The sequence below is a fragment of the Silene latifolia genome, chromosome 9 (assembly GCF_048544455.1).
Source record: "Silene latifolia isolate original U9 population chromosome 9, ASM4854445v1, whole genome shotgun sequence".
NCBI classification, from domain to species: Eukaryota; Viridiplantae; Streptophyta; class Magnoliopsida; order Caryophyllales; family Caryophyllaceae; genus Silene; species Silene latifolia.
In genome coordinates this window covers 45,426,869-45,443,377 of record NC_133534.1, presented here as the reverse complement: position 1 = coordinate 45,443,377, position 16,509 = coordinate 45,426,869, and the positions used below count along the sequence as shown (strand labels likewise).

The 16,509-nt window shown below is 36.3% G+C and overlaps 1 non-coding gene across 1 annotated transcript; it reads left to right on the top strand.

Moving 5' to 3' along the window:
* The first annotated feature begins 455 nt into the window (after nt 1-455).
* LOC141603547 (small nucleolar RNA R71) lies at nt 456-562 on the top strand. The gene has a single exon (XR_012525415.1). It is a non-coding gene; the product is annotated as a small nucleolar RNA R71 (small nucleolar RNA).
* The last annotated feature ends 15,947 nt before the right edge of the window (nt 563-16,509 follow it).

The following is a 16,509-nucleotide window of genomic DNA, read 5'->3' as shown; positions in this document are numbered from 1 at the left end:
ATGCTTGAAAAGCATTCACGTGTTCCTTCGTCCCTCTGCATTTTTGTTGATCATGTCCCAAAGTTCCACACCTCTCACAAATTCTACTTGGAATAGATGGTGTCATGGCCATGGCATTAACTTGATGAACCGTTTGTGGCTTTGGGAGAGTTGAAGCCTTGTTCACTTCCTATATGGCTTATTTGAACTTCATGTTCATGGTATCCATGTGAAAACTTAATTTAGCACCAAAATCGGCACAAAGTTGCATCACAAAATCAACCTCGTGTCTTCTTCCTCTACTAGCTTTCCGAGGACTACCATATTAAGAGCTATGAGTACCCATCTCTTCGATTTTCGCCCAAGTTTGATTGTCATCAACTTCGGTGAACATACAATTTGAACCCATGTTTAAGACATTCCTTAAATCGTCATAAAGTCCATTTCAAAATTGTTGATCTAGAAATCATTCACTAAGACCATGATAAGGACAATACCGACAAGTTGCCTTGAAAAGCTCTTAAGCTTCATATAATGATTCATCTTCCCTTTGCTTAAATCCCTTGATTTGACCTCTAAGCATGTTAGACTTGTTTGGTGGGTAGAATTTCTTGTAAAAAGCTAAGGCTAGATTTTTCTATGAATTAATGCCAAGAGTAGCTTTGTCCAAACACTTAAATCATTGTTTTGCGGCTGCTATCAATGAAAATAGAAAGAGCACCCACCATATTTGATCTTGATTCACACCCATTTGAGAGATAGCTTCACAATAATCACAAAACGTTTCCAAGTGAAGATGTGGATCCTCACATGGCATCCCCCCGAATCGGCTTCTTTCAACTAATTTTATTATAGCGGATTTTTCTATGAAGTTTTGCGTTAGGTATGTGGGTGTATGAGTACCATTGGGTAGGCTATCTTCGGTTGGTACGAAATGTGATGAGAATTTTGGCATGATTGGTTGATTTTGTGGGTTTATTTGAGGGTTGGTAAATTGGTTGATTTGTGGTTCTCTTGCAAATGGATTTACAAATTCAATCCAAATGTCAGCAAGGCCTCTATCCCTCAAAGAGCTTGACCCCTCCGTGATTGAAGTAGATCCCCTTTCAATGATTCTAAAACCTCATATTATGTTTCTCGGCGTTCTTTCAATTTCCGTATCAATTGGTAATGCGTTACCACGATTTGATCTTCTATGCATGAAAAAGACAACACTAGAGGAAATATTAGCACTACCTTAAGGAACTAGGTTCCCAAAGGTCAAAACAAACAAAGTTACTACTAAAAGCGCAAAAACAAAATAATTCAATTCAACTCAATTCACACCATCCCCGGCAACGGCGCCATTTTAATGTATCGTCAAACCACCAAATAATATTTATCACTCATCAAACAACATAGAAAGTAGTAATTAGAGGTCGAACCCAAAGGACGGTTAACTATCAAATTTAATAAATTGCAATGTTTAACAAGATGCTTGTAATAGTATCAATGGTGTCACATACACTAGTACAAAAAGTCCTATTGACATCGCCTTAGTTACATCATTTCTTAATAAAAACGATGTAATTGTTCATAATAGAGTTATTAACATCGGTTTTAAAATCAAAATGATGTTATTTATATTATATTAACATCGGTTATATGAAAACCGATGTTAATATATTGGCATTACATCAGTTTTCTTAAAACCGAGGTAATAACCATTAACAGTTATTTTAAGGATCTTTAAAATACATCGGTTGAAACCGATGTTACTAAAACGAGTCCTTCACGCGACAAACACGTAATAGTATGACCAACCTTTCAGTTACCCCCATAATTCCCACGCAATTCAAAACCCTTCACCCACGAAAACCCTTTGCTTCCCAGTTCCCACAACACAAACCAACGCTCTGTGGTCGTCGCCTCCTCTTTATCCGACCACCACAATCCCTATCTACCCATCGTCACGCACACCTGCCGACCCCTCAATCAATTTCCTGCTTTGACCCCGTATGATCTATTAATCAGGTATGCCTGCATCTAAATTTTTCTTATTGTTTCTCCAATTATTTTGCAATTACATATGCTGTAGTCAATTATATGTGTCAACTATTTGGTCACTTGTGTAATATGTGAAAGCAATCTGATGTTATTTGCGATTTTTAGAATTCAGTATAGCGATTCAGGGCTCTGGCATTGCTGTTAATTGTTACAGAGTAATACCGTCTTATGCTACTGCTGATGAAAACAACAATTTCCGATTGTTAAAATTCATTCCCTTGCTGTTACTGACTACATTCTTCTTGTTGTTGCCGTGTGAAACTAGTTCTGTGTATTTTGGGATTGATGCTCGTTTTTAATTTTCATCCCCGCCATTTTGTTAACGGTTCTGGTGTTTTTACAAGTCGGATAAGATATGCAGCTTTATGTTTGATTACTAGTACAAGTCGCCAGTACAAGTCTTCAATTTTCCTTGTGCAAAGAAAGTCTAAAGTAACTTCAATGCCAAAAAAAAGACTTTAATTCTTCAACTGTTGATTGATAAAGACTTTAATTACTAGCTATTTGTAATAATATTACAATCTGCAGTATTTTAGTTATATACGAACTACGTCAACTAATTTCTATTCACTTGGAATATTATTCAAGTGTGAATAAGGAAGTTGCAGAACAGACATAACAATCAATTGTTGATTGATAAAGACTTTAATTACTAGCTAAGTAATAGGGACGGTCAGATCATCGAACATTGAACCTGGACCGTCCTGCAAATTAAACCGACTCAATTTGAACCGCTCGTTTTGAACTATTTCTCGCCATTGGGTCCACGTTATCATTTTCAAGTAAAGCAGCTATTTCAAATAATGGCTTTACGTGTTATCGGAAATTGCGGTTTTTTGAAAAAAGAAAATTATTCTCTGGCTTGACCTTCCTGGTAGATTTCAGGGCATTTCTGACCCTGTAGAGATGCTCAGGCAGAGGGGTTGCTCTGGTTTTGTGCGGTTGGTGCTCAGTTCTCTGGTAGTGGCGTTAGAGTATAGTATTTGGACTGCAAGGAACAAGTGTAGGATTGAGGGCTTCGTCATTATCCCTAGTATGCAGGTCCAATGTATTCAGAGGGAGAGCAAGCTACGTTTAATGGCTCTAGATAAAGGAACCTTGAAGCTGACTGATGTAAATTGGTGCAGGACACGGGGGCTGATGTAGGCGTATGTAGTTTAGTGTAGCTCTCTTCTTTATTTTTGCTATATCAGTATGGTAATTTTGTCTAGCATTTGATATCTAGATAAAAAAAAAATATAAAAGGAATGATTGTAATGGTGAAACTTGTATCCCCTTTGGGATTGAGCAATAATACTACTTACATTTCCACCAAAAAAAAAAAAAAAAGTATGTATGACACCAAATTTAATGTAATTCCAAGTCATTCCCAATACTCCCGTTGATTTAAGTGAAGAAGCAATTACCCAGCCTTTCTCTTCTTTCTCAGCTTCTATCTCTCCAGCTTGTAATGCTAATTTGTGCTCTTGATTTTCCCTTATTTGGTTCTCGGGGAATACAGATTGACTGACTATCTTCTGGTTCCCTAGTTCGACATTAATGTATGCTTCTGTTGTGCATTTTTCTGCTCGTGGTTGGCGTTTAATCTTATATTTCATACTATCTAATTTAGATTCTAGGTTTTAGTTAGTTCTAGCTTCTGGTAAATAATACTCGTAGGACCGTAGTCCCTATGTAGTCTGGTGCTAGCTTTATATCTAAACTTATCTCACGTAGAGTTTATTTCGGTTGTAATTGTAAGTTGCTTACAAGTTCAGGAGCTCTATTATTTAGACATAAGGAAAAAGTGCTCTTGGATCTCAAACTGTTGAATTTTTTGCTTCTTTTGTCCTTCCTCTGCGACACTCAGCCCTATTCCTAATTGTCGTCATTTCCTCTCCTCGTATTGTCACAATCTTGTACTCCCTTTGTTGATGCGCATATTTTTCCAGTTTGTATCTGTATTGAAGCCTTTGTGAATAAACTTCTCCTTGGAACCTTTCCTTTTCTGTATGTTATTTGTGGCCGCACGGCGCACCTTATTATGTTCCTTATTTTTTGTGCAAAACAAACTTGGAAGTTATTCACTTAAAAAGTAGATCTCAATTTTTCAAAGCTCGATATTACCATTTCATCATATAGGTTTAAAGAAAGAAGAGGAAGAAAGAAGAGTCGTTCAAGGCAGTATTCATCGTCACAAGATTCCAGGTAGGTGGCAGAAACGGCTATCTTGAGTTTTATTTTTGTGGAATAAAATTGACAAGTTCTTTTTAGCAGATAAAGCTAGTGGCCCTGACTTGCAGAGCTTCCTTCAGCAAGTTCAGTCAGAAGGTATTAATAAGCGCCTTTAACTAAGAAAATTTTCATCAATATGTTATCCCCCGTCCCCAAAATAAGGTAAATCAACAAAATCCCTCTAATGACATAAAAATTTTGATTAAGCCGTAATAAACGGAAAGTATGTCTTCAGAAACTTAACATATTGAATGCAGATTCTTAATCCTGCGTATTTATGAAACCAATTCCAGAAATTGCAGATCCATCCTCAAAATACAGCCTGGTTCCCATTTTTTCGATAAAATGTCATGTTTCATGAATGTTTAGACTACTCTAATTCATCTTTACAGAGCTTCTAACTACTAATCAGACTTTTGCTGCTCAAAATTCTCTTAAATTTCTTTCCATAGGTGTTATCCGTCAGTTTAACTACTTTAAGTGTGTAATTATGTTAATAGTCCAAAGTAATAGTAAGTTTGGTGAATTATGTCAATATTGAATTTTTCTGTATTGTTTCCATCGTGGTTTATTGCTTCCGTTATACGAGTTTATTTGACGGACTGTCATATCCTTTCTTTCAACTCAAGATCAAAACTTACAAGTTGTAGATAAGTTTGGTGAATTATATCCTTTTTTTTCCCCACAGTTAAAGGACTGAGGATTGTAAAAGATTGACTAGGATTATGCAGTTTATGCATTACACTTGTACATCTAGATTAATTCAGTTTTATTGAGATGGGTCCTGCCCAATTTTCTCCCAGCCATCTCAAGCAAATGTGGTGCATAGATTGAAGTGGGTTGATCATAGTTAGCCTCTAAAACTTGTAATTGTATTTGACTTAAACTTAATAGAACTGAAGTGAAGTGCAAAAGAACATAGTGTTCGACTTGGACATTTAACAACCTTTACAGATGTTGCCCAGAAGATTTTTGGGATATGGCAACACTCTTTGTTTCTGTTCAAAACTTGTCTAGTGCTCTGTTTTCTTATGTTTTTTTTTTTTAGTTATCACTTTTATTTTGAATAATTTTTAATAAAGGTTAAAATCATCCTTATTTACAGGCTTTCTCTCCACCAAAATTCTCTATTTCGACCTTACAAAGCTACTTAATTGCTACTTGAAGGTATGTATATCTTTATTCAATTTCAGTTTCTCGTTAAATGATGGTTAATTTTTATTACACGAAACAGTTTAGTGCATTTAATGTGATTATTATACATCATTGACGTAGATACCCATTAATATATGTGTTTATTAACTAGATTATGGACCGAAGTTGGATGTATGAAAAGCGTGATTTTGTTTATCTTGAACGACTAGAGGAGTTTCTTAGTTGTGCCGTCGAACATCAAAGACTCCATGGAGATAATCAATTCGTATGTCCGTGTACCTTATGTCAAAATCGTAAAAAGGTGAATTCTAGGGATGAATTGCGGGAACATTTAATTTTAAAAGGATTTAAAGCAGATTATAATGTGTGGATATGGCATGGAGAAAGTGTTAATGATACTTGTTCCAACGTAAATTTTGGAATTAATGATAAAGATGGGGATCAGATTGATGTCGGGGTAGAAAATGATGATGAAATCTTTGAAAATATTGATATGGATGATAATATAGAGCCTGATAATGATAATATTGACGGGTTGATGAAGGATCTTGAAGAAGATATTGTGGAGTGCCCTATTATTTTTCAGAGAATGGTTGATAATTCCAAGAAACCTTTATACCCGAATGGTTCTAAATTCTCTCTTTTATTAGCTGTGTTGAAACTATTCACATTGAAAGCTGGAAATGGGTGGAGTGACAAGAGTTTTACTTCCTTGTTAGAACTTTTGTGTCAAATGTTGCCGGAAGGTAACGAGCTTCCCTCCACCACATACGAATGCAAGAAACTACTATGCCCATTATCTATGTCTTACCAAAAGATTCATGCATGCGTGAAGGACTGTATTTTGTACAGAAAAAAGTATAGTGAATTAAAAGAATGCCCAAAGTGCGGTGAGTCACGATACAAGAGGGTAGACAATGGTAATGGTGGCAAGAAGAAAGGGAGTCCTGTGAAGACATTATGGTATTTGCCAATAATACCAAAATTTAAACGCTTTTTTTCAAATAAAAAAGATGCGGAGTACATGTTGTGGCATCAAAAGGGCAGGAATAAAGATGGCAAACTGAGGCATGTAGCTGATTCTCCCCAATGGAGAAAAATTGATCGAACCTTTCCAGAATTCGGTTCAGAGCCTAGAAATTTAAGATTGGGACTTTGTACTGATGGAATTAATCCATTTGGAACTTTAAGTACCCAACATAGTTGTTGGCCAGTAATGTTGATAATTTACAATATCCCTCCTTGGCTTACCACAAAGAGCAAATACATTATGTTAACACTCCTAATTTCGGGACCTAAGCAACCTGGAAATGACATTGACGTGTATTTGGCTCCTCTAATTGAAGACTTGAAACTCTTGTGGAACGTTGGGGTAGAGGTGTTTGATGCAAGTACTAGCTCTAGGTTTCAAATGCATGCTATGTTGTACTGTACAATTAATGACTTCCCAGCTTATGGTAACCTTTCTTGGATATCGACTGAAGACTGATAAGGGATGTCCGGTATGCGGGGATGACACTGAATCTGATTGGCTGGAGCACAGTGGCAAATTTTCGTATAGAGGTGGTCGACGTTTTCTAGCTGAAAATCATCAATATCGAAAGAAGAAGGCTTTTTATGGGAAACAGAGCATAGGAAACCCCCTTTGTTTTTGAGTGGAGAAGAGTACTACGATAAGGTTAAGAATATAACTACAGTTTTTGGAAAACCGTACGTACCTCCACCAGATGGAGTATATCATACAAAGAGGTCAATTTTTTGGGAACTTCCATATTGGCAGCACTTGTATATGAGGCATTGCATTGATGTCATGCACGTGGAGAAGAACGTGTTTGATAGTTTAATTGGAACATTGCTCAATATGCCGAATAATACTATTTACATCGGTTTTAGACCAAAACCGATGTAATTAAACACTAGTAACATCGCTTTTCACCTATAACCGATGTTAATAATATACTATTTACAACCGATGTAATTAAACACTAGTAACATCGCTTTTTACCCATAATCGATGTTAATTTTATACTATTTACATCGGTTCTGAAAGCGATTTTTAGCTAAAAATACTAAATACGTCGCCCCCAGAAACATCGCCACAAAATCGATGTAAATAGGGTAAAATAACCGATGTCAATGAGACTTTTTCTACTAGTGATATGATTGATATGAAATGAGTGGAACAACAATAACTAAAAACAATGAAATGTAAAATAATTAAAACTAGAGAAAGTAATGTAAATAAGGATGAAATCAGTAAGAGAAAATCAGTACGGTGTCATGGGTTCATAAGGGTGATCAAATATTAAATCCAAAGGGTATGAGTTTGGTTTGGTCAAGGTCATGGTAGAGTAGGGCCGGAAGTTTCGGTCCTGCAGCCCATAGGTCGAATCGAGTTAGCTTCTGACATACACCATGTCTTCCTACTAACTTAGTGTATGGTCTAACAATCCCCGAGGCTTTTGATCTTACATGTTTTGTTAAATAGGTCGAGAATCATGCTAGGTTGTCAATCAAGCATTTCATCAAACATAACATGTGAACTAGGCTAGAACTTACAACAACAATTTAATCAACCAAATTAACTCATGAAGTATGTATCTACCCTTTAATCATTTCCCTAATCCCCCATTAACCATAGCTAGAAGACTACTTACTCATTATCATGTAGATCATACAGATAATGTTGTCAAACATCATAACAATAGAAAACATGATGATCAAAGTAAGTAATTAACAAGGATTAACAAGAAATTAAGTAGATATTAAGGAATTATACCAAACTTAAGGAGTTGAACAATAATGATGAAGAACAAAACAGAAGAACCCTTTTGATTAATGAAGAATTGTCACCTTCTTAAAATACAACACCAGAATTCTTCAATAATAAGCTAGATCTAAGAATTATTGTGGAAAGATTAAGCTAATTGAAATTAATTAAGATGTTAATTAAAGTAGTTGTTTCTAATTATCCCTCTAATAATGCATACAAATCCTAATGGAATAAGGGGTATTTATACTAATTACAAGATTACAAGGCTAATGAGTAATTATACTTATAAATCGAAGGCGGAGAAAGCAGTGCCCCGCCCGACCTGGCCATGGGCTCGGGAAAGCTCGGAGTATAAAGGATAAGGTCTGCCTGAGAACTGGCCTGGGTTGGGGTGGTGCTCACCCAGGTTGTGGCTCAACCCACCTGGGTTGATCTTCAGCTCGACCAGGTTGCTTCTGCAACTGCTCCTTTCTTCATTTGCTTCCCTTAAACCCGTGGGTGATTTCCCTAGTTTGTGGGGAATGACTTCATTTGCCTTAAAACCTTCCTATGGGTCTTTGGTTTCCGTCTCCTCTTCATGCTTGGTCATTAGTACCACCAATTTAGCTCCTAATTTCTCCATTTATGTACGATTTTTGCCTATTTTGCTTTCTTTCCTACAAATGGGCTAAAATCTTATAGAAAATCAAATAGCAAGCTAAAGACGCCGAAATGACTCTAATAAGTGCGAAAAAGCATGCGAAAGGGTTCAAAATGGGGATAAAAGTGCGCTAAAATTAACCGCATCACCCTTACACCGTACCGCCGTGCCTGGCCTACTTTACACATCAGGTCCACGACGCATGTACATCCCCGTTACTGGCCTATTAATTCATCAGGTCCACAATCGCAATTGTGCCTGACCTACTATCAAAACAGAATTCACATGCCTTCATCAGGACACAACCGCAACAGTTCTTGGCCTACTGTAAACTCGTCACTATCTTGCTCCGTAGGCAGACCAACACAATTTTCAAAATAATTTCAATAATAGCTCAACATCACATTACCAATAATAATTCCAACAATGACTATCACAAGAGAAGCTCAGTATTTGACCGCCGCAGCGTATTATGTTAATGAAAACTCAGTATAAGATCGTCGCAAACTAAATTGCTACAACATGACTCGGTATTAAAATCGTCCTAGAATGACATATATATTAAAGCACGACAAATACACATTCAACAGAGGTTGAGTAGGAAAACCCTAACTTAGTAATATTCCGTCATGGCAAATAGACACGAGATAGCTTGAACGGCTCCTCTACGAATTTTCCCCTAATTCAAGATAATAATCCTACAATCAACAATTAATAGTTGTTATCATACAACAACTAATACTTGCTATCATACAATGGTGTAAATTAACCAACTAACTCCCAAAACCCCCATGTCAAACACTGCCTTCACAGCCCTGCCTACACACGGCACCACTAGGTCACGGTTAGTCCTAAACGGTGGAAAATCCGACCATAACCAGCCCAATTCAACAATCTTGTCACCAATTAACAATTCGCAATCCCGTCTCACGGTCAATCACAATAATTACAAATATAGAGTTTGGGTAAAATAATCATTTGCATAACTATTATACAACAAAACTAATTAATTAATTTAAAGGATTATATGATTATTTACTTACAAATTATCAAGAAGAAAGATTTATCAAAAAAGGTCTCAAACTCCTTGAATATCGCGCTCCCCAGTCTCCTCTCTATTTCGTGCTCCCTCTCTCTTTTCTCTCTTAATTAGGGTTTTGTTTTATATATGGTAAAGTATGAAATATTATGGGATGAGTGGTATATATAGTTTAAGTAAAATCTAGGGTAATAGGTAAGTTATTTGTAATTAGGAAACTGATCGAATGTTACTACATACCTCGAATGTGGCACTAATGTTGCGCAAATTTCGCGAAACCAAGACAACGTACATCCACGCGTGACTCGCTTGTAGGTTCGAATATTTCTCGAATGTACTGGCTGTAACGTTTCGTTATTATGTTCGATCTTAATTTGCCCTACATTCAACCAACACTTATTCTATAAAATTACAGGTATTAAAGTCTTCACCCCTTAAAAATAACTTCGTCCCGAAGTTCGTGCATACTTTGCAAAATCGATTCAAAAAAACAACTCGACATAAATGATATCCATATTAGCTCAACTATATATAACTTTACTAGTATCACATTCTAAATCCTTTAAAAATAATTCAGTCCCCAAAGTTTTCTAGCAAAACCATCTCAAACTCCTTGAATGTCGCGCCCCAAGTCTCGTCTCTATCTCGTGCTCCCTCTCTCTTTTCTCTCTTTTCTTGAGAAAAGGCGTGACTTTTGGGACAAACCCTGAATTGTCACTAGGAATGAAAATAAAGAACAAACACTAGAATAAATATGGGAAAGAAATCTTAAGACTCGAATTCCAATTTGGACTATGACTCGATCTTAGATTTAGACTACTAATCAACACTATTGTCTTTGAACGATTCTCTTTCAATATCCGGCGACTTGAAAGTTTGACCTTGATCGTTGAACCATTTGAGCACTCTATCCTCGATGTTTGGAATACTAGAAGGAAAATAGTCTAAGAGACCTTCCTTTTTTTGAAAAGTAAGACACCCATGAGGATAATACTTCTCTCTTAATGGATTAGGGTTGATAAAGATATCTTGCCTTCATAGAGCATATACTGAACGTTATATTTCAGCTTGTAACACCTCTCCGTATCGTGTCCATTGCCTATGCGAAATAGATAATATTGAGAACCATCCCAAACAGGAACTATCTTATTGGGCCGAGGATCTGAGGCCGGACTAATTGGTTGGATTAGTCCTCTTGTGAAGAATATTATAAAGGCAATGGCATAAGGCATGCCCAAGTTTGATAATGGCCTTTGTAGATGTGTGGCTCTTTTTGTTATAGGCTCCACAAATTTCACTTCAGTAATGTAAAAGACCTTCCTATTGGTGGTAAACGTGGATGTTGAAGCTCTTTGATTAGTTTCATCGATACGATAAATATCCGTTGACAAATCCTCAACGGTTTTAATGTAACAACCCTTCAAACGAGATGCATAATTTGGGTGAAGGCAGTCAATGGCATGTTAAACTAATGTCCTCTCCCCTTTATTGATTGGGCATTTGTGAGTCAGTTTTCTTTTTTTTTTTTTCTCCAGATGATTGGTGGAATATTCATCATCTTGATTATCTGAAGGATTCAACTCCCTATAAGGTCACCCAGTCTCTTTGTCTGAACTAGTTAGGAGTGAGACATGAATCCTACCATACTAAATTTCATCTTGTATGACATGCTAAAGTTTGTAGCAATTTTCAGTATCATGCCCTCTGCCTTGGTGATACTGACAGTATGGCATTGTCATTTCAGAATCGGGTCATCTTATCTGGCTTTGGATCCAAGGTCGAATCAATAGGCATATGGAGACCAAAAGAGGATAATTTGTTCAAGGCTAAGGCATAAGGTATGCCTAGACTTGTGAAAGAACTTGGAGGCTTTTGGCTTTCGTTGGTGAAGGTTCCATGAGGTAGCCTTTGGCAATTTTGACTCCTGAATAAGATGAATGTGTGGCGTGAGAAGGACTGGGACAGGCCGTTCAGTTGTCATCTACTTATCCTTGGGATTTGCGAGTCTAGGGATTTTTGGTCACCCTCCTTCTCTATATGTTCATCATCAATATTCTTATTCATACCTGCAAACTGATCTTCGAGAGTGACAGACTTATTTTCCATGTTAGAAGGCCGGATTTTTTAATTGTCGATGGCTCCTTCTAACTTAGAGACTATAATCTTGATGGCGACGAAAGGTTTGAGCACACCGCTATGGACATCATCTTCTTCGAGGACATTGATTTCTCCTTCGTTAAGTGGAGCGAGGAGATGAGAACAGTCTAGGAATGGTTCTTGGTTTTTGCAACAAGGTTTCTAGGAGGGTTAATAACCTTGTCATACGACTTGCATGGGAGTGGTATTCTACCATTCTCGATCATATCTTAGATTGTGTGTTTCACGAGGACAAGACGGGACAACTAGACTTGGATTATGAGTTCATGAAATGTCGTGAGTGACTTCTCGTGTTTGAACTCACGGTGTTTGGCTTTGACTTTAGACTCGAGTGTTGATTTTGACAGAATGACTCTAAGACAATTGACATTATTGACGGGTTTGATAGGTTTGTTGATGGCGCGATGCCATAGAACTAGACATGTGTTTAAAACAGACTTGGCTCTAGGCTCGGGCCTGAGTGTAGATACTCGGAGCGTGTTTTTAGGAGTACTAAAAAGACGGTTCCTATTTTGAAACGTCAAATTCAAAAGTGAGGCCGATTGAGACTCGTTTTTTGAGCCTCTGGGCATGTCATTAGGAATAGAATACGAAGTCTGTCAAGACTCGTGCATTGAGTCTCGGGATACGTGACTCGAACTGTTTGAAATACTTAGATTCTAACTTACTCGGGATATGTGGCCAAAATTACTGTGTAACGCCTTCGGAGTCGACTACAACTTTGATGACCCAAATGTAAAAGGGGGACGGGTTTTAAACCTGATGGAGTTTTGTCTAAAGAAACGACTCGATTTGAATTTTGACTTTAAGTTAAACCCACCTGAATTTGGTTGTTCGTATTTACATTTCATTTGTTTGAAAAAAAATTTATACATATAAAAATCTTTGTTTCCTATTTATTTAAAAATTTTGAATTTCTTTATAAAAAATTGTTCTTTGACTTTTGAGAAATTTGAAATTTGAAATTGATTTTGATTCAGAGGAAATTTGATATTATTTAGTTTGTAAAGTAGATATTTGACACCTGATTGACTCGGAAAACATATAGCATTTATTCGAACAAACAGCCATTACAACAATATGCAGAGTGCTTGTAAAGGGTTTTGGTTTAGATGGGTGGTTTACACATCAAGCAATCAAACCTCGGTCTGTGGAGATGTCCATGATAAAGAAGAGTAAGCTCGGTTTCTAGTTCCATTCGCTCGAGTAGTAAAAGCTCTTGATGGAAATATGAGAAGGCATCGCGGTGTGATCGACATCAATCGTTATCCGTCTACTAGGAACAAATAAGAAATTGCACTGTCAAGATGTGACGATTAGTCGAATTGGGTTGGTTAGGAGCCTAGGAAGGCGAGATAAAACTGACTAAAAATATCGCGAGTGAGAATCTATAATGGTCAAATGCAAATTCAAATCAAAACCTTATTCATGTTTTACCATGGTGAAAGGTTATAGTTCAAGCGGCGACACATCTTCCCACTAGTGAAAGGTTTGAACAAGCCTACAATTAGGTCTCGCCGCCAAAATAATATGGAAATTTGATAACCGTTTGAATCAACTTTATGCTATGTCAAATTATGTACAAAGCAGAATAATGTGACATGTACACTAAAGATAAAGACTCGTTCCTCTTTAGCATTTTATGTCTAGAATGACGCTCAAAATGCCCATGAACACGGATGTTCACTGATATCTGAGTAAAGGGGGAGGCTACTTATTGGGAAGTTCTTTAATCGAACACCCAGTCCCGCCCTCTGTTTATAGCAGTCTCTACTAATCGATTGGGATTGTCATTTACTTTGATTATATATCGATTATATGCATGCAATGCAACATCCATTAGTAATCCTAAATGTGAATTAGACTTAGTCGGTGAATTAGCTATAAGAATTAATGAGTCAAAGTAGACATTTACATTCATTTCATGTGAATAGCACGGTAAAGAATTGAATAAATAAAATGAACGGATGTACATCGCATAAATGCAACACATGAATTGAAAGAAAGGATTAGAAAATAAATTAGGAAACTAAATGGTATTCTGATTCGGTGATAATATAGTAATATTAGATTAATAATACTAACTAGACAACTTACGTCTGGACAGAAGAGTGACTAGAGGAAGAATCTAACTAGAAGAAGGCGCAGTTGAAGCTGGTGCGTTCTCATAAAGAGGCGCGGCACTTTATGCGCTTACTCTTAGATGGGTTCTAAATGTGGAAGTCAGATCCATCATATTGTTACGTTAATTAATTTGTGACATTTTTTTAATTTTTAATTCAATTAGAAAGTCAGAATGTCGAAAATAAAGTAAAAGTTTTGATGAAATAAAGGAAGAGAATCGATCTTAAACCGCTTAATATTGATTACTAAGCATCAAAAGATGATGTTTAAAATAAATGAAATTGAAATATGGAAAAGGTAAATTAAAATTTGAAGGAATTAAATTTAGATTAAAATTTATGAAACTTAGACTAGGGGAGTCTAATATCGATTATTAGATCTATTGAGGCAACATTAATTGATCTAAGACAATTTAAACAGATTAATATGGATTATTTGCGATCCAAACCGAATTAAATAGAATAAAGGTTGAAATTTTGGAATTAAATCAAACTTGACACTAATATTCAAAAAGAAGCTTTCCTTTCAAGTATTTAGGAACACCCCGAATTAAAATAAGAATTTTGGTCAGTATGTTTGACTATGTTATCACCATGGTTCAACATTTTATCCATCACCGGACTTCTCATTTACTCTCCTATGCTGACAAGGCCCAACTAATAAACTCAGTAATATTTGGCCTAGAAAACTTTTGCTGCTCAAGTGAATTGCTACCTCTGGAAGTGGTAAAAATGCTCAATAAGCTATGTAAGGACTTTTTTGGGGAAATTCTTGCACGCGGTATGAAATTGGAATTCAAAAGTTGGAAGCAAATCAGCTCCCCTTGGGATAATGGAGGATTTAATGTCAAATATATTATTTCTTGAAATAAAACTTGACTTTTTAAATGGATATGACAATTGGAAGAGTCCACTAATGGAATGTGGGCAAAATGACATAAGGCTTATGTGTTTAATCATGATGATATTTGGAACATTAACGCTAAGGACAATCATTCCCCTAGCCTGGATCGCATTATTGCTACATGGGATTATTCCATCTCTAAGGTAGGATCTTTGCATGAGGCTAAACACTTCATATCTACCTGGTCAACTAATCGAAAGTTTAATCTTAAGAAAGCTTATACTTTCTTAGACATGCCCCTGTAAATAGGTCCGGTTTAAAGTTTTAAATCAGTTAAGTATTTCTCCGAGTAACAAGGTTATAAGTTTTATGGCAGCTCAAGGACAATTGGCTACAGTGGATAATATGTAGAAGAGAGGCTTTCAATTAGCCAATAGAAGCTATCTTTGTAAGCATAAGGAAGAAACTCATTCTCATTTTTTTTCCAGTTGTTTTTTCTCTAAAGAAATATGGACAAATCTACTCCAATGGATGAGCATTCAGAAATCTGAAAAAGATCTTATAGATGAATGGAAATTGATTAGTCTAGCTAGAAGGAGGAAGCATTAGAAATCAGCCTTGTTTAAGGTAACAGTAATAGCAACAATTCACCAAATATGGTATGAACACAACAATAGTATGTTTAATCACATGAAAACTGATGTTGCTCTTGTTACTAAAAAAAATCAAGTTTTTGTTTGTTGTTCGAATGTTAAAGAATAAGGACAGTCCTAATTATACGAGGATTCTTGCGAGTCTTTGTATATAACGTATAAGAAACTGTAAAGGATGTATAGTCTAGTGTGATAGAACTTTGCAAATTGTGTTTTCTTTCTTTTATAAAATGAAATGATATCTCTTTTGCAAAAAAAAAAAAAAAAAAAAAAAAAAAAACAATTTGGAATTAAATAGAAAAAGGTTGAAAATAAAGGAAGAAACTTGAAAAATTGATCTGGGAGATCCTTGGATCAACAAAGAATCAGGCACCTAAACCGAGACAAAGAACGAAGCAAAATATATCCAGCAGACCCTTAAAAAGGGCAGTCCGTCTTGCTTCAGACCGTTTTATTTCAGACCGTAATAAGACCTCTCACAAGTGAGAAGCCCATGGGTGGTGGGACAGCTCCATGTGCTTTCCCACTCACACCCTAAATGGGTTTTTTGTGAGAAGAAATGGTATCCGTCTGACCATTTCAGATGGATATAACGTCTGAAATAAGAATTTGTGTAAAAAGGGCGCATCAGATGGTGTGTTTTTTCGAATGGATACATCTTTTTATGCCTTCGTTTATCGTGTCTGGCAGGTTCAGATGTTTTATTACGTTGAACACTTAGTTTTATGAAATAATTAGAAGACAGTTTTGGCAATATGCAATGTACAAACGTGAACGAAAGACAAAGACAACAAAAACGGTATTATATGGGTTATTACACCCTTAGACTTACATATTAGCAATGCGAGATTTAACTAAATCGATTCCAGTGGTAACTCGAACTTAT